General features: G+C 42.3%; 43 non-coding genes across 43 annotated transcripts; all 43 read right to left on the bottom strand.

The window, feature by feature from the left end:
* Nucleotides 1-80: 80 nt before the first annotated feature.
* Trnal-uaa (transfer RNA leucine (anticodon UAA)) lies at nucleotides 81-163 on the bottom strand. Its single transcript has one exon. It is a non-coding gene; the product is annotated as a tRNA-Leu (tRNA).
* A 111-nt stretch (nucleotides 164-274) lies between these two features.
* Nucleotides 275-356, bottom strand: Trnas-gcu (transfer RNA serine (anticodon GCU)). Its single transcript has one exon. It is a non-coding gene; the product is annotated as a tRNA-Ser (tRNA).
* Nucleotides 357-1,421: 1,065 nt separating this feature from the next.
* On the bottom strand, nucleotides 1,422-1,504 carry Trnal-uaa (transfer RNA leucine (anticodon UAA)). Its single transcript has one exon. It is a non-coding gene; the product is annotated as a tRNA-Leu (tRNA).
* A 400-nt stretch (nucleotides 1,505-1,904) lies between these two features.
* Trnal-uaa (transfer RNA leucine (anticodon UAA)) lies at nucleotides 1,905-1,987 on the bottom strand. Its single transcript has one exon. It is a non-coding gene; the product is annotated as a tRNA-Leu (tRNA).
* A 111-nt stretch (nucleotides 1,988-2,098) lies between these two features.
* On the bottom strand, nucleotides 2,099-2,180 carry Trnas-gcu (transfer RNA serine (anticodon GCU)). Its single transcript has one exon. It is a non-coding gene; the product is annotated as a tRNA-Ser (tRNA).
* A 402-nt stretch (nucleotides 2,181-2,582) lies between these two features.
* Nucleotides 2,583-2,664, bottom strand: Trnas-gcu (transfer RNA serine (anticodon GCU)). Its single transcript has one exon. It is a non-coding gene; the product is annotated as a tRNA-Ser (tRNA).
* Nucleotides 2,665-3,355: 691 nt separating this feature from the next.
* On the bottom strand, nucleotides 3,356-3,438 carry Trnai-uau (transfer RNA isoleucine (anticodon UAU)). The gene has a single exon. It is a non-coding gene; the product is annotated as a tRNA-Ile (tRNA).
* Nucleotides 3,439-3,550: 112 nt separating this feature from the next.
* Nucleotides 3,551-3,632, bottom strand: Trnas-gcu (transfer RNA serine (anticodon GCU)). The gene has a single exon. It is a non-coding gene; the product is annotated as a tRNA-Ser (tRNA).
* Nucleotides 3,633-3,838: 206 nt separating this feature from the next.
* Nucleotides 3,839-3,921, bottom strand: Trnal-uaa (transfer RNA leucine (anticodon UAA)). Its single transcript has one exon. It is a non-coding gene; the product is annotated as a tRNA-Leu (tRNA).
* Nucleotides 3,922-4,697: 776 nt separating this feature from the next.
* On the bottom strand, nucleotides 4,698-4,780 carry Trnal-uaa (transfer RNA leucine (anticodon UAA)). The gene has a single exon. It is a non-coding gene; the product is annotated as a tRNA-Leu (tRNA).
* A 111-nt stretch (nucleotides 4,781-4,891) lies between these two features.
* Nucleotides 4,892-4,973, bottom strand: Trnas-gcu (transfer RNA serine (anticodon GCU)). The gene has a single exon. It is a non-coding gene; the product is annotated as a tRNA-Ser (tRNA).
* Nucleotides 4,974-5,179: 206 nt separating this feature from the next.
* Trnal-uaa (transfer RNA leucine (anticodon UAA)) lies at nucleotides 5,180-5,262 on the bottom strand. The gene has a single exon. It is a non-coding gene; the product is annotated as a tRNA-Leu (tRNA).
* Nucleotides 5,263-5,660: 398 nt separating this feature from the next.
* Nucleotides 5,661-5,743, bottom strand: Trnal-uaa (transfer RNA leucine (anticodon UAA)). The gene has a single exon. It is a non-coding gene; the product is annotated as a tRNA-Leu (tRNA).
* A 112-nt stretch (nucleotides 5,744-5,855) lies between these two features.
* Trnas-gcu (transfer RNA serine (anticodon GCU)) lies at nucleotides 5,856-5,937 on the bottom strand. Its single transcript has one exon. It is a non-coding gene; the product is annotated as a tRNA-Ser (tRNA).
* A 206-nt stretch (nucleotides 5,938-6,143) lies between these two features.
* Trnal-uaa (transfer RNA leucine (anticodon UAA)) lies at nucleotides 6,144-6,226 on the bottom strand. Its single transcript has one exon. It is a non-coding gene; the product is annotated as a tRNA-Leu (tRNA).
* A 111-nt stretch (nucleotides 6,227-6,337) lies between these two features.
* Nucleotides 6,338-6,419, bottom strand: Trnas-gcu (transfer RNA serine (anticodon GCU)). Its single transcript has one exon. It is a non-coding gene; the product is annotated as a tRNA-Ser (tRNA).
* Nucleotides 6,420-6,625: 206 nt separating this feature from the next.
* On the bottom strand, nucleotides 6,626-6,708 carry Trnal-uaa (transfer RNA leucine (anticodon UAA)). Its single transcript has one exon. It is a non-coding gene; the product is annotated as a tRNA-Leu (tRNA).
* A 399-nt stretch (nucleotides 6,709-7,107) lies between these two features.
* Nucleotides 7,108-7,190, bottom strand: Trnal-uaa (transfer RNA leucine (anticodon UAA)). The gene has a single exon. It is a non-coding gene; the product is annotated as a tRNA-Leu (tRNA).
* A 111-nt stretch (nucleotides 7,191-7,301) lies between these two features.
* Nucleotides 7,302-7,383, bottom strand: Trnas-gcu (transfer RNA serine (anticodon GCU)). Its single transcript has one exon. It is a non-coding gene; the product is annotated as a tRNA-Ser (tRNA).
* A 205-nt stretch (nucleotides 7,384-7,588) lies between these two features.
* Trnal-uaa (transfer RNA leucine (anticodon UAA)) lies at nucleotides 7,589-7,671 on the bottom strand. The gene has a single exon. It is a non-coding gene; the product is annotated as a tRNA-Leu (tRNA).
* A 776-nt stretch (nucleotides 7,672-8,447) lies between these two features.
* Nucleotides 8,448-8,530, bottom strand: Trnal-uaa (transfer RNA leucine (anticodon UAA)). Its single transcript has one exon. It is a non-coding gene; the product is annotated as a tRNA-Leu (tRNA).
* A 112-nt stretch (nucleotides 8,531-8,642) lies between these two features.
* Nucleotides 8,643-8,724, bottom strand: Trnas-gcu (transfer RNA serine (anticodon GCU)). The gene has a single exon. It is a non-coding gene; the product is annotated as a tRNA-Ser (tRNA).
* A 206-nt stretch (nucleotides 8,725-8,930) lies between these two features.
* On the bottom strand, nucleotides 8,931-9,013 carry Trnal-uaa (transfer RNA leucine (anticodon UAA)). Its single transcript has one exon. It is a non-coding gene; the product is annotated as a tRNA-Leu (tRNA).
* Nucleotides 9,014-9,124: 111 nt separating this feature from the next.
* On the bottom strand, nucleotides 9,125-9,206 carry Trnas-gcu (transfer RNA serine (anticodon GCU)). Its single transcript has one exon. It is a non-coding gene; the product is annotated as a tRNA-Ser (tRNA).
* Nucleotides 9,207-9,412: 206 nt separating this feature from the next.
* Nucleotides 9,413-9,495, bottom strand: Trnal-uaa (transfer RNA leucine (anticodon UAA)). The gene has a single exon. It is a non-coding gene; the product is annotated as a tRNA-Leu (tRNA).
* A 399-nt stretch (nucleotides 9,496-9,894) lies between these two features.
* Trnal-uaa (transfer RNA leucine (anticodon UAA)) lies at nucleotides 9,895-9,977 on the bottom strand. The gene has a single exon. It is a non-coding gene; the product is annotated as a tRNA-Leu (tRNA).
* Nucleotides 9,978-10,088: 111 nt separating this feature from the next.
* Trnas-gcu (transfer RNA serine (anticodon GCU)) lies at nucleotides 10,089-10,170 on the bottom strand. Its single transcript has one exon. It is a non-coding gene; the product is annotated as a tRNA-Ser (tRNA).
* A 205-nt stretch (nucleotides 10,171-10,375) lies between these two features.
* On the bottom strand, nucleotides 10,376-10,458 carry Trnal-uaa (transfer RNA leucine (anticodon UAA)). The gene has a single exon. It is a non-coding gene; the product is annotated as a tRNA-Leu (tRNA).
* A 398-nt stretch (nucleotides 10,459-10,856) lies between these two features.
* Nucleotides 10,857-10,939, bottom strand: Trnal-uaa (transfer RNA leucine (anticodon UAA)). Its single transcript has one exon. It is a non-coding gene; the product is annotated as a tRNA-Leu (tRNA).
* A 112-nt stretch (nucleotides 10,940-11,051) lies between these two features.
* On the bottom strand, nucleotides 11,052-11,133 carry Trnas-gcu (transfer RNA serine (anticodon GCU)). Its single transcript has one exon. It is a non-coding gene; the product is annotated as a tRNA-Ser (tRNA).
* Nucleotides 11,134-11,535: 402 nt separating this feature from the next.
* Nucleotides 11,536-11,617, bottom strand: Trnas-gcu (transfer RNA serine (anticodon GCU)). The gene has a single exon. It is a non-coding gene; the product is annotated as a tRNA-Ser (tRNA).
* A 206-nt stretch (nucleotides 11,618-11,823) lies between these two features.
* Nucleotides 11,824-11,906, bottom strand: Trnal-uaa (transfer RNA leucine (anticodon UAA)). The gene has a single exon. It is a non-coding gene; the product is annotated as a tRNA-Leu (tRNA).
* Nucleotides 11,907-12,304: 398 nt separating this feature from the next.
* Trnal-uaa (transfer RNA leucine (anticodon UAA)) lies at nucleotides 12,305-12,387 on the bottom strand. The gene has a single exon. It is a non-coding gene; the product is annotated as a tRNA-Leu (tRNA).
* A 971-nt stretch (nucleotides 12,388-13,358) lies between these two features.
* On the bottom strand, nucleotides 13,359-13,440 carry Trnas-gcu (transfer RNA serine (anticodon GCU)). Its single transcript has one exon. It is a non-coding gene; the product is annotated as a tRNA-Ser (tRNA).
* A 205-nt stretch (nucleotides 13,441-13,645) lies between these two features.
* On the bottom strand, nucleotides 13,646-13,728 carry Trnal-uaa (transfer RNA leucine (anticodon UAA)). Its single transcript has one exon. It is a non-coding gene; the product is annotated as a tRNA-Leu (tRNA).
* A 398-nt stretch (nucleotides 13,729-14,126) lies between these two features.
* Nucleotides 14,127-14,209, bottom strand: Trnal-uaa (transfer RNA leucine (anticodon UAA)). Its single transcript has one exon. It is a non-coding gene; the product is annotated as a tRNA-Leu (tRNA).
* Nucleotides 14,210-14,321: 112 nt separating this feature from the next.
* On the bottom strand, nucleotides 14,322-14,403 carry Trnas-gcu (transfer RNA serine (anticodon GCU)). Its single transcript has one exon. It is a non-coding gene; the product is annotated as a tRNA-Ser (tRNA).
* Nucleotides 14,404-14,805: 402 nt separating this feature from the next.
* On the bottom strand, nucleotides 14,806-14,887 carry Trnas-gcu (transfer RNA serine (anticodon GCU)). Its single transcript has one exon. It is a non-coding gene; the product is annotated as a tRNA-Ser (tRNA).
* A 687-nt stretch (nucleotides 14,888-15,574) lies between these two features.
* Nucleotides 15,575-15,657, bottom strand: Trnal-uaa (transfer RNA leucine (anticodon UAA)). The gene has a single exon. It is a non-coding gene; the product is annotated as a tRNA-Leu (tRNA).
* A 111-nt stretch (nucleotides 15,658-15,768) lies between these two features.
* On the bottom strand, nucleotides 15,769-15,850 carry Trnas-gcu (transfer RNA serine (anticodon GCU)). The gene has a single exon. It is a non-coding gene; the product is annotated as a tRNA-Ser (tRNA).
* Nucleotides 15,851-16,056: 206 nt separating this feature from the next.
* Nucleotides 16,057-16,139, bottom strand: Trnal-uaa (transfer RNA leucine (anticodon UAA)). Its single transcript has one exon. It is a non-coding gene; the product is annotated as a tRNA-Leu (tRNA).
* A 398-nt stretch (nucleotides 16,140-16,537) lies between these two features.
* Nucleotides 16,538-16,620, bottom strand: Trnal-uaa (transfer RNA leucine (anticodon UAA)). Its single transcript has one exon. It is a non-coding gene; the product is annotated as a tRNA-Leu (tRNA).
* Nucleotides 16,621-16,732: 112 nt separating this feature from the next.
* Nucleotides 16,733-16,814, bottom strand: Trnas-gcu (transfer RNA serine (anticodon GCU)). The gene has a single exon. It is a non-coding gene; the product is annotated as a tRNA-Ser (tRNA).
* Nucleotides 16,815-17,341: the final 527 nt, after the last annotated feature.

Here is a 17,341-nt window from a genome sequence, read left to right as displayed (position 1 = left end):
ATTTCGTCAGTCTTTTCCACTCGAGCACACATCAGATCGATAGCAGTGGTGCAGAATATGCAACGAAAATAACAACATTTTACTGGGTGTGGGGTTCGAACCCACGCGGACAACTGTCCATTGGAACTTAAGTCCAACGCCTTAACCACTCGGCCAACCCAGTGACGATTAAGGGCAATTTGATTGCCCAATGATAATACGAAATCCAATCACGAATTCTCAAAACTTAACATAGTGCAAGATTTAACAACCAAAAAGAGTACCAAAGATGACACGACGAGGATGGGATTCGAACCCACGCGTGCAGAGCACAATGGATTAGCAGTCCATCGCCTTAACCACTCGGCCACCTCGTCCAGACGAAGGCCAATTTTCCAATTCAAGCAGTGTGTTTGATGTACGAAATACTCCACTTGAAAATAAATGTTGTCATTCAGCAGAAATTTGACAAACATCTCTGTACAAAATGTAAGATAAATGTACAATTTCGTCAGTTTTCCACTCCAGCACACATCAGATCGATAGCACTCATGCAGAACATGCAACAAAAATAACAACAATTTACTGGGTGTGGGGTTCGAACCCACGCGGACAACTGTCCATTGGAACTTAAGTCCAACGCCTTAACCACTCGGCCAACCGAGTGACTATCAAGGGCAATTTGATTGTCAAATGATAATACGAAATCCAATCACGAACTCTTAAAACTTAACATAGGGCCAGATTAAACAACCAAAAAGAGTACCAAAGATGATACGACGAGGATGAGACTCGAACCCACGCGTGCAGAGCACAATGGGTTAGCAGTCCATCGCCTTAACACTCGGCAAATTTGACCCGACGAAGGCCAATTTTCCAATTAAAGCAATGTGTTTGATGTACGAAATACTCCACTTACAAATAAATGTTGTCATTCAGCAGAAGTTTGACAAACATCTCAGTACAAAATGAAATACAAATGTACAATTTCGTCAGTCTTCTCCACTCGAGCACACATCAGATCGATAGCAGTGGTGCAGAATATGCAACGAAAATAATGACAATTTACTGGGTGTGGGGTTCGAACGCAGGCGGACAACTGTCCATTGGAACTTAAGTCCAACGCCTTAACCACTCGGCCAACCCAGTGACGATCCGGGGCAATTTGATGGCCTAATGATAATACGAAATCAATGGATTAGCAGTCCATCGCCTTAACCACTCGGCCACCTCGTCCGGACGAAGGCCAATTTTCCAATTCAAGCAGTGTGTTTGATGTACGAAATACTCCACTTACAAATAAATCTTGTCATTCAGCAGAAATTTGACAAACATCTCTGTACAAAATGTAAGATAAATGTACAATTTCGTCAGTTTTCCACTCGAGCACACATCAGATCGATCGCACTCATGCAGAACATGCAACAAAAATAACAACAATTTACTTGGTGTGGGGTTCGAACCCACGCGGACAACTGTCCATTGGAACTTAAGTCCAACGCCTTAACCACTCGGCCAACCGAGTGACTATCAAGGGCAATTTGATTGTCAAATGATAATACGAAATCCAATCACGAACTCTTAAAACTTAACATAGGGCCAGATTAAACAACCAAAAAGAGTACCAAAGATGATACGACGAGGATGGGACTCGAACCCACGCGTGCAGAGCGCAATGGATTAGCAGTGCATCGCCTTAACACTCGGCAACTTTGACCCGACGAAGGCCAATTTTCCAATTAAAGCAATGTGTTTGATGTACGAAACACTCCACTTACAAATAAATGTTGTCATTCAGCAGAAGTTTGACAAACATCTCTGTACAAAATGAAATACAAATGTACAATTTCGTCAGTCTTTTCCACTCGAGCACACCTCAGATCGATAGCAGTGGTGCAGAATATGCAACGAAAATAACAACATTTTACTGGGTGTGGGGTTCGAACCCACGCGGACAACTGTCCATTGGAACTTAAGTCCAACGCCTTAACCACTCGGCCAACCCAGTGACGATTAAGGGCAATTTGATTGCCCAATGATAATACGAAATCCAATCACGAATTCTCAAAACTTAACATAGTGCAAGATTTAACAACCAAAAAGAGTACCAAAGATGACACGACGAGGATGGGATTCGAACCCACGCGTGCAGAGCACAATGGATTAGCAGTCCATCGCCTTAACCACTCGGCCAGCTCGTCCAGACAAAGGCCAAATTTCCAATTCAAGCAGTGTGTTTGATGTACGAAATATTCCACTTGAAAATAAATGTTGTCATTCAGCAGAAATTTGACAAACATCTCTGTACAAAATGAAATGCAAATGTACAATTTCGTCAGTCTTTTCCACTCGAGCACACATCAGATCGATAGCAGTCGTGCAGAATATGCAACGAAAATAACAACAGTTTACTTGGTGTGGGGTTCGAACCCACGCGGACAACTGTCCATTGGAACTTAAGTCAAACGCCTTAACCACTCGGCCAACCCAGTGACTATCAAGGGCAATTTGATTGCCAAATCATAATACGAAATCCAATCACGAACTCTTAAAACTTAACATAGGGCAAGATTAAACAACCAAAAAGAGTACCAAAGATGATACGACGAGGATGGGATTCGAACCCACGCGTGCAGAGCACAATGAATTAGCAGTCCATCGCCTTAACCACTCGGCCACCTCGTCCGGACGAAGGTCCATTTTCGAATTAAAGCAATGTGTTTGATGTACGAAATACTCCACTTTAAAATAAATGTTGTCATTCAGCAGAAATTTGACAAACATCTCTGTACAAAATGTAAGATAAATGTACAATTTCGTCAGTCTTTTCCACTCGAGCACACATCAGATCGATAGCAGTGGTGCAGAATATGCAACGAAAATAACAACAGTTTACTGGGTGTGGGGTTCGAACCTACGCGGACAACTGTCCATTGGAACTTAAGTCCAACGCCTTAACCACTCGGCCAACCCAGTGACGATCAAGGGCAATTTGATTACCACATGATAATACGAAATCCAATCACGAACTCTTAAAACTTAACATAGGGCCAGATTAAACAACCAAAAAGAGTACCAAAGTTGATACGACGAGGATGGGATTCGAACCCACGCGTGCAGAGCACATGGGGTTAGCAGTACATCGACTTAACACTCGGCAACATTGACCCGACGAAGGCCAATTTTCCAATTAAAGCAATGTGTTTGATGTACGAAATACTCCACTTGAAAATAAATCTTGTCATTAAGCAGAAGTTTGACAAACATCTCAGTACAAAATGAAATACACATGTACAATTTCGTCACTCTTTTCCACTCGAGCACACATCAGATCGATAGCGGTCGTGCAGAATATGCAACGGAAATAATAACAATTTACTGGGTGTGGGGTTCGAACCCACGCGGACAACTGTCCATTGGAACATAAGTCCAACGCCTTAACCACTCGGCCAACCCAGTGACGATCAAGGGCAATTTGATGGCCTAATGATAATACGAAATCCAATCACGAATTCTCAAAACTTAACATAGGGCAAGAATTAAACAACCAAAAAAAGTGCCAAAGATGATACGACGAGGATGGGATTCGAACCCACGCGTGCAGAGCACAATGGATTAGCAGTCCATCGCCTTAACCACTCGGCCACCTCGTCCAGACGAAGGCCAATTTTCCAATTCAAGCAGTGTGTTTGATGTACGAAATACTCCACTTGAAAATAAATGTTGTCATTCAGCAGAAATTTGACAAACATCTCTGTACAAAATGTAAGATAAATGTACAATTTCGTCAGTTTTCCACTCGAGCACACATCAGATCGATAGCACTCATGCAGAACATGCAACAAAAATAACAACAATTTACTGGGTGTGGGGTTCGAACCCACGCGGACAACTGTCCATTGGAACTTAAGTCCAACGCCTTAACCACTCGGCCAACCCAGTGACTATCAAGGGCAATTTGATTGTCAAATGATAATACGAAATCCAATCACGAACTCTTAAAACTTAACATAGGGCCAGATTAAACAACCAAAAAGAGTACCAAAGATGATACGACGAGGATGGGACTCGAACCCACGCGTGCAGAGCGCAATGGATTAGCAGTGCATCGCCTTAACACTCGGCAAATTTGACCCGACGAAGGCCAATTTTCCAATTAATGCAATGTGTTTGATGTACGAAATACTCCACATACAAATAAATCTTGTCATTCATCAGAAGTTTGACAAACATCTCAGTACAAAATGAAATACAAATGTACAATTTCGTCAGTCTTTTCCACTCGAGCACACATCAGATCGATAGCAGTGGTGCAGAATACGCAACGAAAATAACAACATTTTACTGGTTGTGGGGTTCGAACCCACGCGGACAACTGTCCATTGGAACTTAAGTCCAACGCCTTAACCACTCGGCCAACCCAGTGACGGTTAAGGGCAATTTGATGGCCTAATGATAATACGAAATCAATGGATTAGCAGTCCATCGCCTTAACCACTCGGCCACCTCGTCCAGACGAAGGCATATTTTCGAATTCAAGCAGTGTGTTTGATGTACGAGATACTCCACTTGAAAATAAATGTTGTCATTCAGCAGAAATTTGACAAACATCTCTGTACAAAATGTAAGATAAATGTACAATTTCGTCAGTTTTCCACTTCAGCACACATCAGATCGATAGCACTCATGCAGAACATGCAACAAAAATAACAACAATTTACTGGGTGTGGGGTTCGAACCCACGCGGACAACTGTCCATTGGAACTTAAGTCCAACGCCTTAACCACTCGGCCAACCCAGTGACGATCAAGGGCAATTTGATGGCCCAATGATAATACGAAATCCAATCACGAATTCTCAAAACTTAACATAGGGCAAGATTAAACAAACAAAAAAAGTACCAAAAATGATACGACGTGGATGGGATTCGAACCCACGCGTGCAGAGCACAATGGATTAGCAGTCCATCGCCTTAACCACTCGGCCACCTCGTCCGGACGAATGTCCATTTTCGAATTAAAGCACTGTGTTTGATGTACGAAATACTCCACTTGAAAATAAATGTTGTCATTCAGCAGAAATTTGACAAACATCTCTGTACAAAATGTAAGATAAATGTACAATTTCGTCAGTTTTCCACTCGAGCACACATCAGATCGATCGCACTCATGCAGAATATGCAACAAAAATAACAATAATTTACTTGGTGTGGGGTTCGAACCCACGCGGACAACTGTCCATTGGAACTTAAGTCCAACGCCTTAACCACTCGGCCAACCCAGTGACTATCAAGGGCAATTTGATTGCCAAATGATAATACGAAATCCAATCACGAACTCTTAAAACTTAACATAGGGCCAGATTAAACAACCAAAAAGAGTACCAAAGATGATACGACGAGGATGGGACTCGAACCCACGCGTGCAGAGCGCAATGGATTAGCAGTGCATCGCCTTAACACTCGGCAACTTTGACCCGACGAAGGCCAATTTTCGAATTAAAGCAATGTGTTTGATGTACGAAATACTCCACTTGAAAATAAATGTTGTCATTCAGCAGAAATTTGACAAACATCTCAGTACAAAATGTAAGATAAATGTACAATTTCGTCAGTTTTCCACTCGAGCACACATCAGATCGATAGCACTCATGCAGAACATGCAACAAAAATAACAACAATTTACTGGGTGTGGGGTTCGAACCCACGCGGACAACTGTCCATTGGAACTTAAGTCCAACGCCTTAACCACTCGGCCAACCCAGTGACTATCAAGGGCAATTTGATTGCCAAATGATAATACGAAATCCAATCACGAATTCTCAAAACTTAACATAGGGCAAGAATTAAACAACCAAAAAAAGTGCCAAAGATGATACGACGAGGATGGGATTCGAACCCACGCGTGCAGAGCACAATGGATTAGCAGTCCATCGCCTTAACCACTCGGCCACCTCGTCCGGACGAAGGCCAATTTTCCAATTAAAGCAATGTGTTTGATGTACGAAATACTCCACTTGAAAATAAATGTTGTCATTCAGCAGAAATTTGACAAACATCTCTGTACAAAATGTAAGATAAATGTACAATTTCGTCAGTTTTCCACTCGAGCACACATCAGATCGATCGCACTCATGCAGAACATGCAACAAAAATAACAACAATTTACTTGGTGTGGGGTTCGAACCCACGCGGACAACTGTCCATTGGAACTTAAGTCCAACGCCTTAACCACTCGGCCAACCCAGTGACGATTAAGGGTAATTTGATGGCCCAATGATAATACGAAATCCAATCACGAATTCTCAAAACTTAACATAGGGCAAGATTAAACAACCAAAAAGAGTACCAAAGATGATACGACGAGGATGGGATTCGAACCCACGCGTGCAGAGCACAATGGATTAGCAGTCCATCGCCTTAACCACTCGGCCACCTCGTCCGGACGAAGGTCCATTTTCGAATTAAAGCAATGTGTTTGATGTACGAAATACTCCACTTGAAAATAAATGTTGTCATTCAGCAGAAATTTGACAAACATCTCTGTACAAAATGTAAGATAAATGTACAATTTCGTCAGTTTTCCACTCGAGCACACATCAGATCGATAGCACTCATGCAGAACATGCAACAAAAATAACAACAATTTACTGGGTGTGGGGTTCGAACCCACGCGGACAACTGTCCATTGGAACTTAAGTCCAACGCCTTAACCACTCGGCCAGCCCAGTGACTATCAAGGGCAATTTGATTGTCAAATGATAATACGAAATCCAATCACGAACTCTTAAAACTTAACATAGGGCCAGATTAAACAACCAAAAAGAGTACCAAAGATGATACGACGAGGATGGGACTCGAACCCACGCGTGCAGAGCGCAATGGATTAGCAGTGCATCGCCTTAACACTCGGCAAATTTGACCCGACGAAGGCCAATTTTCCAATTAAACAATGTGTTTGATGTACGAAATACTCCACTTACAAATAAATCTTGTCATTCATCAGAAGTTTGACAAACATCTCAGTACAAAATGAAATACAAATGTACAATTTCGTCAGTCTTTTCCACTCGAGCACACATCAGATCGATAGCAGTGGTGCAGAATACGCAACGAAAATAACAACATTTTACTGGGTGTGGGGTTCGAACCCACGCGGACAACTGTCCATTGGAACTTAAGTCCAACGCCTTAACCACTCGGCCAACCCAGTGACGATTAAGGGCAATTTGATGGCCCAATGATAATACGAAATCCAATCACGAATTCTCAAAACTTAACATAGGGCAAGATTAAACAACCAAAAAAAGTACCAAAGATGATACGACGAGGATGGGATTCGAACCCACGCGTGCAGAGCACAATGGATTAGCAGTCCATCGCCTTAACCACTCGGCCACCTCGTCCGGACGAAGGTCCATTTTCGAATTAAAGCAATGTGTTTGATGTACGAAATACTCCACTTTAAAATAAATGTTGTCATTCAGCAGAAATTTGACAAACATCTCTGTACAAAATGTAAGATAAATGTACAATTTCTTCGGTTTTCCACTCGAGCACACATGAGATCGATGGCACTCATGCAGAACATGCAACAAAATAACAACTATTTACTTGGTGTGGGGTTCGAACCCACGCGGACAACTGTCCATTGGAACTTAAGTCCAACGCCTTAACCACTCGGCCAACCCAGTGACGATCAAGGGCAATTTGATTGCCAAATGATAATACGAATTCCAATCACGAACTCTTAAAACATAACATAGGGCCAGATTAAACAACCAAAAAGAGTACCAAAGATGATACGACGAGGATGGGACTCGAACCCACGCGGGCAGAGCACAATGGGTTAGCAGTCCATCGCCTTAACACTCGGCAACTTTGACGCGACGAAGGCCAATTTTCCAATTAAAGCAGTGTGTTTGATGTACGAAATACTCCACTTACAAATAAATCTTGTCATTCAGCAGAAGTTTGACAAACACCTCAATACAAAATGAAATACAAATGTACAATTTCGTCAGTCTTTTCCACTCGAGCACACATCAGATCGATAGCAGTCGTGCAGAATATGCAACGAAAATAATGACAATTTACTGAGTGTGGGGTTCGAACGCAGGCGGACAACTGTCCATTGGAACTTAAGTCCAACGCCTTAACCACTCGGCCAACCCAGTGACGATCAGGGGCAATTTGATGGCCCAATGATAATACGAAATCAATGGATTAGCAGTCCATCGCTTTAACCACTCGGCCACCTCGTCCAGACGAAGGCATATTTTCCAATTCAAGCAGTGTGTTTGATGTACGAGATACCCCACTTGAAAATAAATGTTGTCATTCAGCAGAAATTTGACAAACATCTCTGTACAAAATGTAAGATAAATGTACAATTTCGTCGGTTTTCCACTCCAGCACACATCAGATCGATAGCACTCATGCAGAACATGCAACAAAAATAACAACAATTTACTGGGTGTGGGGTTCGAACCCACGCGGACAACTGTCCATTGGAACTTAAGTCCAACGCCTTAACCACTCGGCCAACCCAGTGACTATCAAGGGCAATTTGATTGCCAAATGATAATACGAAATCCAATCACGAATTCTCAAAACTTAACATAGGGCAAGAATTAAACAACCAAAAAAAGTGCCAAAGATGATACGACGAGGATGGGATTCCAACCCACGCGTGCAGAGCACAATGGATTAGCAGTCCATCGCCTTAACCACTCGGCCACCTCGTCCGGACGAAGGCCAATTTTCCAATTAAAGCAATGTGTTTGATGTACGAAATACTCCACTTGAAAATAAATGTTGTCATTCAGCAGAAATTTGACAAACATCTCTGTACAAAATGTAAGATAAATGTACAATTTCGTCAGTTTTCCACTCGAGCACACATCAGATCGATCGCACTCATGCAGAACATGCAACAAAAATAACAACAATTTACTTGGTGTGGGGTTCGAACCCACGCGGACAACTGTCCATTGGAACTTAAGTCCAACGCCTTAACCACTCGGCCAACCCAGTGACGATTAAGGGTAATTTGATGGCCCAATGATAATACGAAATCCAATCACGAATTCTCAAAACTTAACACAGGGCAAGATTAAACAACCAAAAAGAGTACCAAAGATGATACGACGAGGATGGGATTCGAACCCACGCGTGCAGAGCACAATGGATTAGCAGTCCATCGCCTTAACCACTCGGCCACCTCGTCCGGACGAAGGTCCATTTTCGAATTAAAGCAATGTGTTTGATGTACGAAATACTCCACTTGAAAATAAATGTTGTCATTCAGCAGAAATTTGACAAACATCTCTGTACAAAATGTAAGATAAATGTACAATTTCGTCAGTTTTCCACTCGAGCACACATCAGATCGATAGCACTCATGCAGAACATGCAACAAAAATAAAAACAATTTACTGGGTGTGGGGTTCGAACCCACGCGGACAACTGTCCATTGGAACTTAAGTCCAACGCCTTAACCACTCGGCCAGCCCAGTGACTATCAAGGGCAATTTGATTGTCAAATGATAATACGAAATCCAATCACGAACTCTTAAAACTTAACATAGGGCCAGATTAAACAACCAAAAAGAGTACCAAAGATGATACGACGAGGATGGGACTCGAACCCACGCGTGCAGAGCGCAATGGATTAGCAGTGCATCGCCTTAACACTCGGCAAATTTGACCCGACGAAGGCCAATTTTCCAATTAAACAATGTGTTTGATGTACGAAATACTCCACTTACAAATAAATCTTGTCATTCATCAGAAGTTTGACAAACATCTCAGTACAAAATGAAATACAAATGTACAATTTCGTCAGTCTTTTCCACTCGAGCACACATCAGATCGATAGCAGTGGTGCAGAATACGCAACGAAAATAACAACATTTTACTGGGTGTGGGGTTCGAACCCACGCGGACAACTGTCCATTGGAACTTAAGTCCAACGCCTTAACCACTCGGCCAACCCAGTGACGATTAAGGGCAATTTGATGGCCCAATGATAATACGAAATCCAATCACGAATTCTCAAAACTTAACATAGGGCAAGATTAAACAACCAAAAAAAGTACCAAAGATGATACGACGAGGATGGGATTCGAACCCACGCGTGCAGAGCACAATGGATTAGCAGTCCATCGCCTTAACCACTCGGCCACCTCGTCCGGACGAAGGTCCATTTTCGAATTAAAGCAATGTGTTTGATGTACGAAATACTCCACTTTAAAATAAATGTTGTCATTCAGCAGAAATTTGACAAACATCTCTGTACAAAATGTAAGATAAATGTACAATTTCTTCGGTTTTCCACTCGAGCACACATGAGATCGATGGCACTCATGCAGAACATGCAACAAAATAACAACTATTTACTTGGTGTGGGGTTCGAACCCACGCGGACAACTGTCCATTGGAACTTAAGTCCAACGCCTTAACCACTCGGCCAACCCAGTGACGATCAAGGGCAATTTGATTGCCAAATGATAATACGAATTCCAATCACGAACTCTTAAAACATAACATAGGGCCAGATTAAACAACCAAAAAGAGTACCAAAGATGATACGACGAGGATGGGACTCGAACCCACGCGGGCAGAGCGCAATGGATTAGCAGTGCATCGCCTTAACACTCGGCAACTTTGACCCGACGAAGGCCAATTTTCGAATTAAAGCAATGTGTTTGATGTACGAAATATTCCACTTGAAAATAAATGTTGTCATTCAGCAGAAATTTGAAAAACATCTTTGTACAAAATGTAAGATAAATGTACAATTTCGTCAGTTTTCCACTCGAGCACACATCAGATCGATAGCACTCATGCAGAACATGCAACAAAAATAACAACAATTTACTGGGTGTGGGGTTCGAACCCACGCGGACAACTGTCCATTGGAACTTAAGTCCAACGCCTTAACCACTCGGCCAACCCAGTGACTATCAAGGGCAATTTGATTGCCAAATGATAATACGAAATCCAATCACGAATTCTCAAAACTTAACATAGGGCAAGAATTAAACAACCAAAAAAAGTGCCAAAGACGATACGACGAGGATGGGATTCGAACCCACGCGTGCAGAGCACAATGGATTAGCAGTCCATCGCCTTAACCACTCGGCCACCTCGTCCGGACGAAGGCCAATTTTCGAATTAAAGCAATGTGTTTGATGTACGAAATACTCCACTTGAAAATAAATGTTGTCATTCAGCAGAAATTTGACAAACATCTCTGTACAAAATGTAAGATAAATGTACAATTTCGTCAGTCTTTTCCACTCGAGCACACATCAGATCGATCGCACTCATGCAGAACATGCAACAAAAATAACAACAATTTACTTGTTGTGGGGTTCGAACCCACGCGGACAACTGTCCATTGGAACTTAAGTCCAACGCCTTAACCACTCGGCCAACCCAGTGACGATTAAGGGCAATTTGATGGCCCAATGATAATACGAAATCCAATCACGAATTCTCAAAACTTAACATAGGGCAAGATTAAACAACCAAAAAAAGTACCAAAGATGATACGACGAGGATGGGATTCGAACCCACGCGTGCAGAGCACAATGGATTAGCAGTCCATCGCCTTAACCACTCGGCCACCTCGTCCGGACGAAGGTCCATTTTCGAATTAAAGCAATGTGTTTGATGTACGAAATACTCCACTTGAAAATAAATGTTGTCATTCAGCAGAAATTTGACAAACATCTCTGTACAAAATGTAAGATAAATGTACAATTTCGTCAGTTTTCCACTCGAGCACACATCAGATCGATCGCACTCATGCAGAACATGCACATAAAATAACAACAATTTACTTGGTGTGGGGTTCGAACCCACGCGGACAACTGTCCATTGGAACTTAAGTCCAACGCCTTAACCACTCGGCCAACCCAGTGACTATCAAGGACAATTTGATTGCCAAATGATAATACGAAATCCAATCACGAACTCTTAAAACTTAACAGAGGGCCAGATTAAACAACCAAAAAGAGTACCAAAGATGATACGACGAGGATGGGACTCGAACCCACGCGTGCAGAGCGCAATGGATTAGCAGTGCATCGCCTTAACACTCGGCAACTTTGACCCGACGAAGGCCAATTTTCGAATTAAAGCAATGTGTTTGATGTACGAAATATTCTACTTGAAAATAAATGTTGTCATTCAGCAGAAATTTGACAAACATCTCTGTACAAAATGTAAGATAAATGTACAATTTCGTCAGTTTTCCACTCGAGCACACATCAGATCGATCGCACTCATGCAGAACATGCAACAAAAATAACAACAATTTACTTGGTGTGGGGTTCGAACCCACGCGGACAACTGTCCATTGGAACTTAAGTCCAACGCCTTAACCACTCGGCCAACCCAGTGACGATCAAGGGCAATTTGATTGCCAAATGATAATACGAATTCCAATCACGAACTCTTAAAACATAACATAGGGCCAGATTAAACAACCAAAAAGAGTACCAAAGATGATACGACGAGGATGGGACTCGAACCCACGCGGGCAGAGCACAATGGGTTAGCAGTCCATCGCCTTAACACTCGGCAACTTTGACGCGACGAAGGCCAATTTTCCAATTAAAGCAATGTGTTTGATGTACGAAATACTCCACTTACAAATAAATCTTGTCATTCAGCAGAAGTTTGACAAACATCTCAGTACAAAATGAAATACAAATGTACAATTTCGTCAGTCTTTTCCACTCGAGCACACATCAGATCGATAGCAGTCGTGCAGAATATGCAACGAAAATAATGACAATTTACTGGGTGTGGGGTTCGAACGCAGGCGGACAACTGTCCATTGGAACTTAAGTCCAACGCCTTAACCACTCGGCCAACCCAGTGACGATCAGGGGCAATTTGATGGCCCAATGATCATACGAAATCAATGGATTAGCAGTCCATCGCCTTAACCACTCGGCCACCTCGTCCAGACGAAGGCATATTTTCCAATTCAAGCAGTGTGTTTGATGTACGAGATACTCCACTTGAAAATAAATGTTGTCATTCAGCAGAAATTTGACAAACATCTCTGTACAAAATGTAAGATAAATGTACAATTTCGTCAGTTTTCCACTCCAGCACACATCAGATCGATAGCACTCATGTAGAACATGCAACAAAAATAACAACAATTTACTGGGTGTGGGGTTCGAACCCACGCGGACAACTGTCCATTGGAACTTAAGTCCAACGCCTTAACCACTCGGCCAATCCAGTGACTATCAAGGGCAATTTGATTGCCAAATGATAATACGAAATCCAATCACGAATTCTCAAAACTTAACATAGGGCAAGAATTAAACAACCAAAAAAAGTGCCAAAGATCATACGACGAGGATGGGATTCGAACCCACGCGTGCAGAGCACAATGGATTAGCAGTCCATCGCCTTAACCACTCGGCCACCTCGTCCGGACGAAGGCCAATTTTCCAATTAAAGCAATGTGTTTGATGTACGAAATACTCCACTTGAAAATAAATGTTGTCATTCAGCAGAAATTTGACAAACATCTCTGTACAAAATGTAAGATAAATGTACAATTTCTTCGGTTTTCCACTCGAGCACACATGAGATCGATGGCACTCATGCAGAACATGCAACAAAATAACAACTATTTACTTGGTGTGGGGTTCGAACCCACGCGGACAACTGTCCATTGGAACTTAAGTCCAACGCCTTAACCACTCGGCCAACCCAGTGACGATCAAGGGCAATTTGATTGCCAAATGATAATACGAATTCCAATCACGAACTCTTAAAACATAACATAGGGCCAGATTAAACAACCAAAAAGAGTACCAAAGATGATACGACGAGGATGGGACTCGAACCCACGCGGGCAGAGCGCAATGGATTAGCAGTGCATCGCCTTAACACTCGGCAACTTTGACCCGACGAAGGCCAATTTTCGAATTAAAGCAATGTGTTTGATGTACGAAATATTCCACTTGAAAATAAATGTTGTCATTCAGCAGAAATTTGAAAAACATCTTTGTACAAAATGTAAGATAAATGTACAATTTCGTCAGTTTTCCACTCGAGCACACATCAGATCGATAGCACTCATGCAGAACATGCAACAAAAATAACAACAATTTACTGGGTGTGGGGTTCGAACCCACGCGGACAACTGTCCATTGGAACTTAAGTCCAACGCCTTAACCACTCGGCCAACCCAGTGACTATCAAGGGCAATTTGATTGCCAAATGATAATACGAAATCCAATCACGAATTCTCAAAACTTAACATAGGGCAAGAATTAAACAACCAAAAAAAGTGCCAAAGACGATACGACGAGGATGGGATTCGAACCCACGCGTGCAGAGCACAATGGATTAGCAGTCCATCGCCTTAACCACTCGGCCACCTCGTCCGGACGAAGGCCAATTTTCGAATTAAAGCAATGTGTTTGATGTACGAAATACTCCACTTGAAAATAAATGTTGTCATTCAGCAGAAATTTGACAAACATCTCTGTACAAAATGTAAGATAAATGTACAATTTCGTCAGTCTTTTCCACTCGAGCACACATCAGATCGATCGCACTCATGCAGAACATGCAACAAAAATAACAACAATTTACTTGTTGTGGGGTTCGAACCCACGCGGACAACTGTCCATTGGAACTTAAGTCCAACGCCTTAACCACTCGGCCAACCCAGTGACGATTAAGGGCAATTTGATGGCCCAATGATAATACGAAATCCAATCACGAATTCTCAAAACTTAACATAGGGCAAGATTAAACAACCAAAAAAAGTACCAAAGATGATACGACGAGGATGGGATTCGAACCCACGCGTGCAGAGCACAATGGATTAGCAGTCCATCGCCTTAACCACTCGGCCACCTCGTCCGGACGAAGGTCCATTTTCGAATTAAAGCAATGTGTTTGATGTACGAAATACTCCACTTGAAAATAAATGTTGTCATTCAGCAGAAATTTGACAAACATCTCTGTACAAAATGTAAGATAAATGTACAATTTCGTCAGTTTTCCACTCGAGCACACATCAGATCGATCGCACTCATGCAGAACATGCAACAAAAATAACAACAATTTACTTTGTGTGGGGTTCGAACCCACGCGGACAACTGTCCATTGGAACTTAAGTCCAACGCCTTAACCACTCGGCCAACCCAGTGACTATCAAGGGCAATTTGATTGCCAAATGATAATACGAAATCCAATCACGAACTCTTAAAACTTAACATAGGGCCAGATTAAACAACCAAAAAGAGTACCAAAGATGATACGACGAGGATGGGACTCGAACCCACGCGTGCAGAGCGCAATGGATTAGCAGTGCATCGCCTTAACACTCGGCAACTTTGACCCGACGAAGGCCAATTTTCGAATTAAAGCAATGTGTTTGATGTACGAAATATTCCACTTGAAAATAAATGTTGTCATTCAGCAGAAATTTGACAAACATCTTTGTACAAAATGTAAGATAAATGTACAATTTCGTCAGTTTTCCACTCGAGCACACATCAGATCGATCGCACTCATGCAGAACATGCAACAAAAATAACAACAATTTACTTGGTGTGGGGTTCGAACCCACGCGGACAACTGTCCATTGGAACTTAAGTCCAACGCCTTAACCACTCGGCCAACCCAGTGACGATTAAGGGCAATTTGATGGCCCAATGATAATGCGAAATTCAATCACGAATTCTCAAAACTTAACATAGGGCAAGATTAAACAACCAAAAAAAGTACCAAAGATGATACGACGAGGATGGGATTCGAACCCACGCGTGCAGAGCACAATGGATTAGCAGTCCATCGCCTTAACCACTCGGCCACCTCGTCCGGACGAAGGTCCATTTTCGAATTAAAGCAATGTGTTTGATGTATGAAATACTCCACTTGAAAATAAATGTTGTCATTCAGCAGAAATTTGACAAACATCTCTGTACAAAATGTAAGATAAATGTACAATTTCGTCAGTTTTCCACTCGAGTACACATCAGATCGATCGCACTCATGCAGAACATGCAACAAAAATAACAACAATTTACTTGGTGTGGGGTTCGAACCCACGCGGACAACTGTCCATTGGAACTTAAGTCCAACGCCTTAACCACTCGGCCAACCCAGTGACTATCAAGGGCAATTTGATTGCCAAATGATAATACGAAATCCAATCACGAACTCTTAAAACTTAACATAGGGCCAGATTAAACAACCAAAAAGAGTACCAAAGATGATACGACGAGGATGGGACTCGAACCCACGCGTGCAGAGCGCAATGGATTAGCAGTGCATCGCCTTAACACTCGGCAACTTTGACCCGACGAAGGCCAATTTTCGAATTAAAGCAATGTGTTTGATGTACGAAATATTCCACTTGAAAATAAATGTTGTCATTCAGCAGAAATTTGAAAAACATCTTTGTACAAAATGTAAGATAAATGTACAATTTCGTCAGTTTTCCACTCGAGCACACATCAGATCGATAGCACTCATGCAGAACATGCAACAAAAATAACAACAATTTACTGGGTGTGGGGTTCGAACCCACGCGGACAACTGTCCATTGGAACTTAAGTCCAACGCCTTAACCACTCGGCCAACCCAGTGACTATCAAGGGCAATTTGATTGCCAAATGATAATACGAAATCCAATCACGAATTCTCAAAACTTAACATAGGGCAAGAATTAAACAACCAAAAAAAGTGCCAAAGACGATACGACGAGGATGGGATTCGAACCCACGCGTGCAGAGCACAATGGATTAGCAGTCCATCGCCTTAAACACTCGGCCACCTCGTCCGGACGAAGGCCAATTTTCGAATTATAGCAATGTGTTTGATGTACGAAATACTCCACTTGAAAATAAATGTTGTCATTCAGCAGAAATTTGACAAACATCTCTGTACAAAATGTAAGATAAATGTACAATTTCGTCAGTCTTTTCCACTCGAGCACACATCAGATCGATCGCACTCATGCAGAACATGCAACAAAAATAACAACAATTTACTTGTTGTGGGGTTCGAACCCACGCGCACAACTGTCCATTGGAACTTAAGTCCAACGCCTTAACCACTCGGCCAACCCAGTGACGATTAAGGGCAATTTGATGGCCCAATGATAATACGAAATCCAATCACGAATTCTCAAAACTTAACATAGGGCAAGATTAAACAACCAAAAAGAGTACCAAAGATGATACGACGAGGATGGGACTCGAACCCACGCGTGCAGAGCGCAATGGATTAGCAGTCCATCGCCTTAACACTCGGCAACTTTGACCCGACGAAGGCCAATTTTCGAATTAAAGCAATGTGTTTGATGTA

This window comes from Phallusia mammillata, chromosome 4 (assembly GCF_965637545.1).
Source record: "Phallusia mammillata chromosome 4, kaPhaMamm4.hap1.1, whole genome shotgun sequence".
Classification (NCBI taxonomy): Eukaryota; Metazoa; Chordata; class Ascidiacea; order Phlebobranchia; family Ascidiidae; genus Phallusia; species Phallusia mammillata.
Note: the sequence above shows the minus strand (reverse complement) of the source record. Positions and strands in the feature narration are given on the sequence as shown.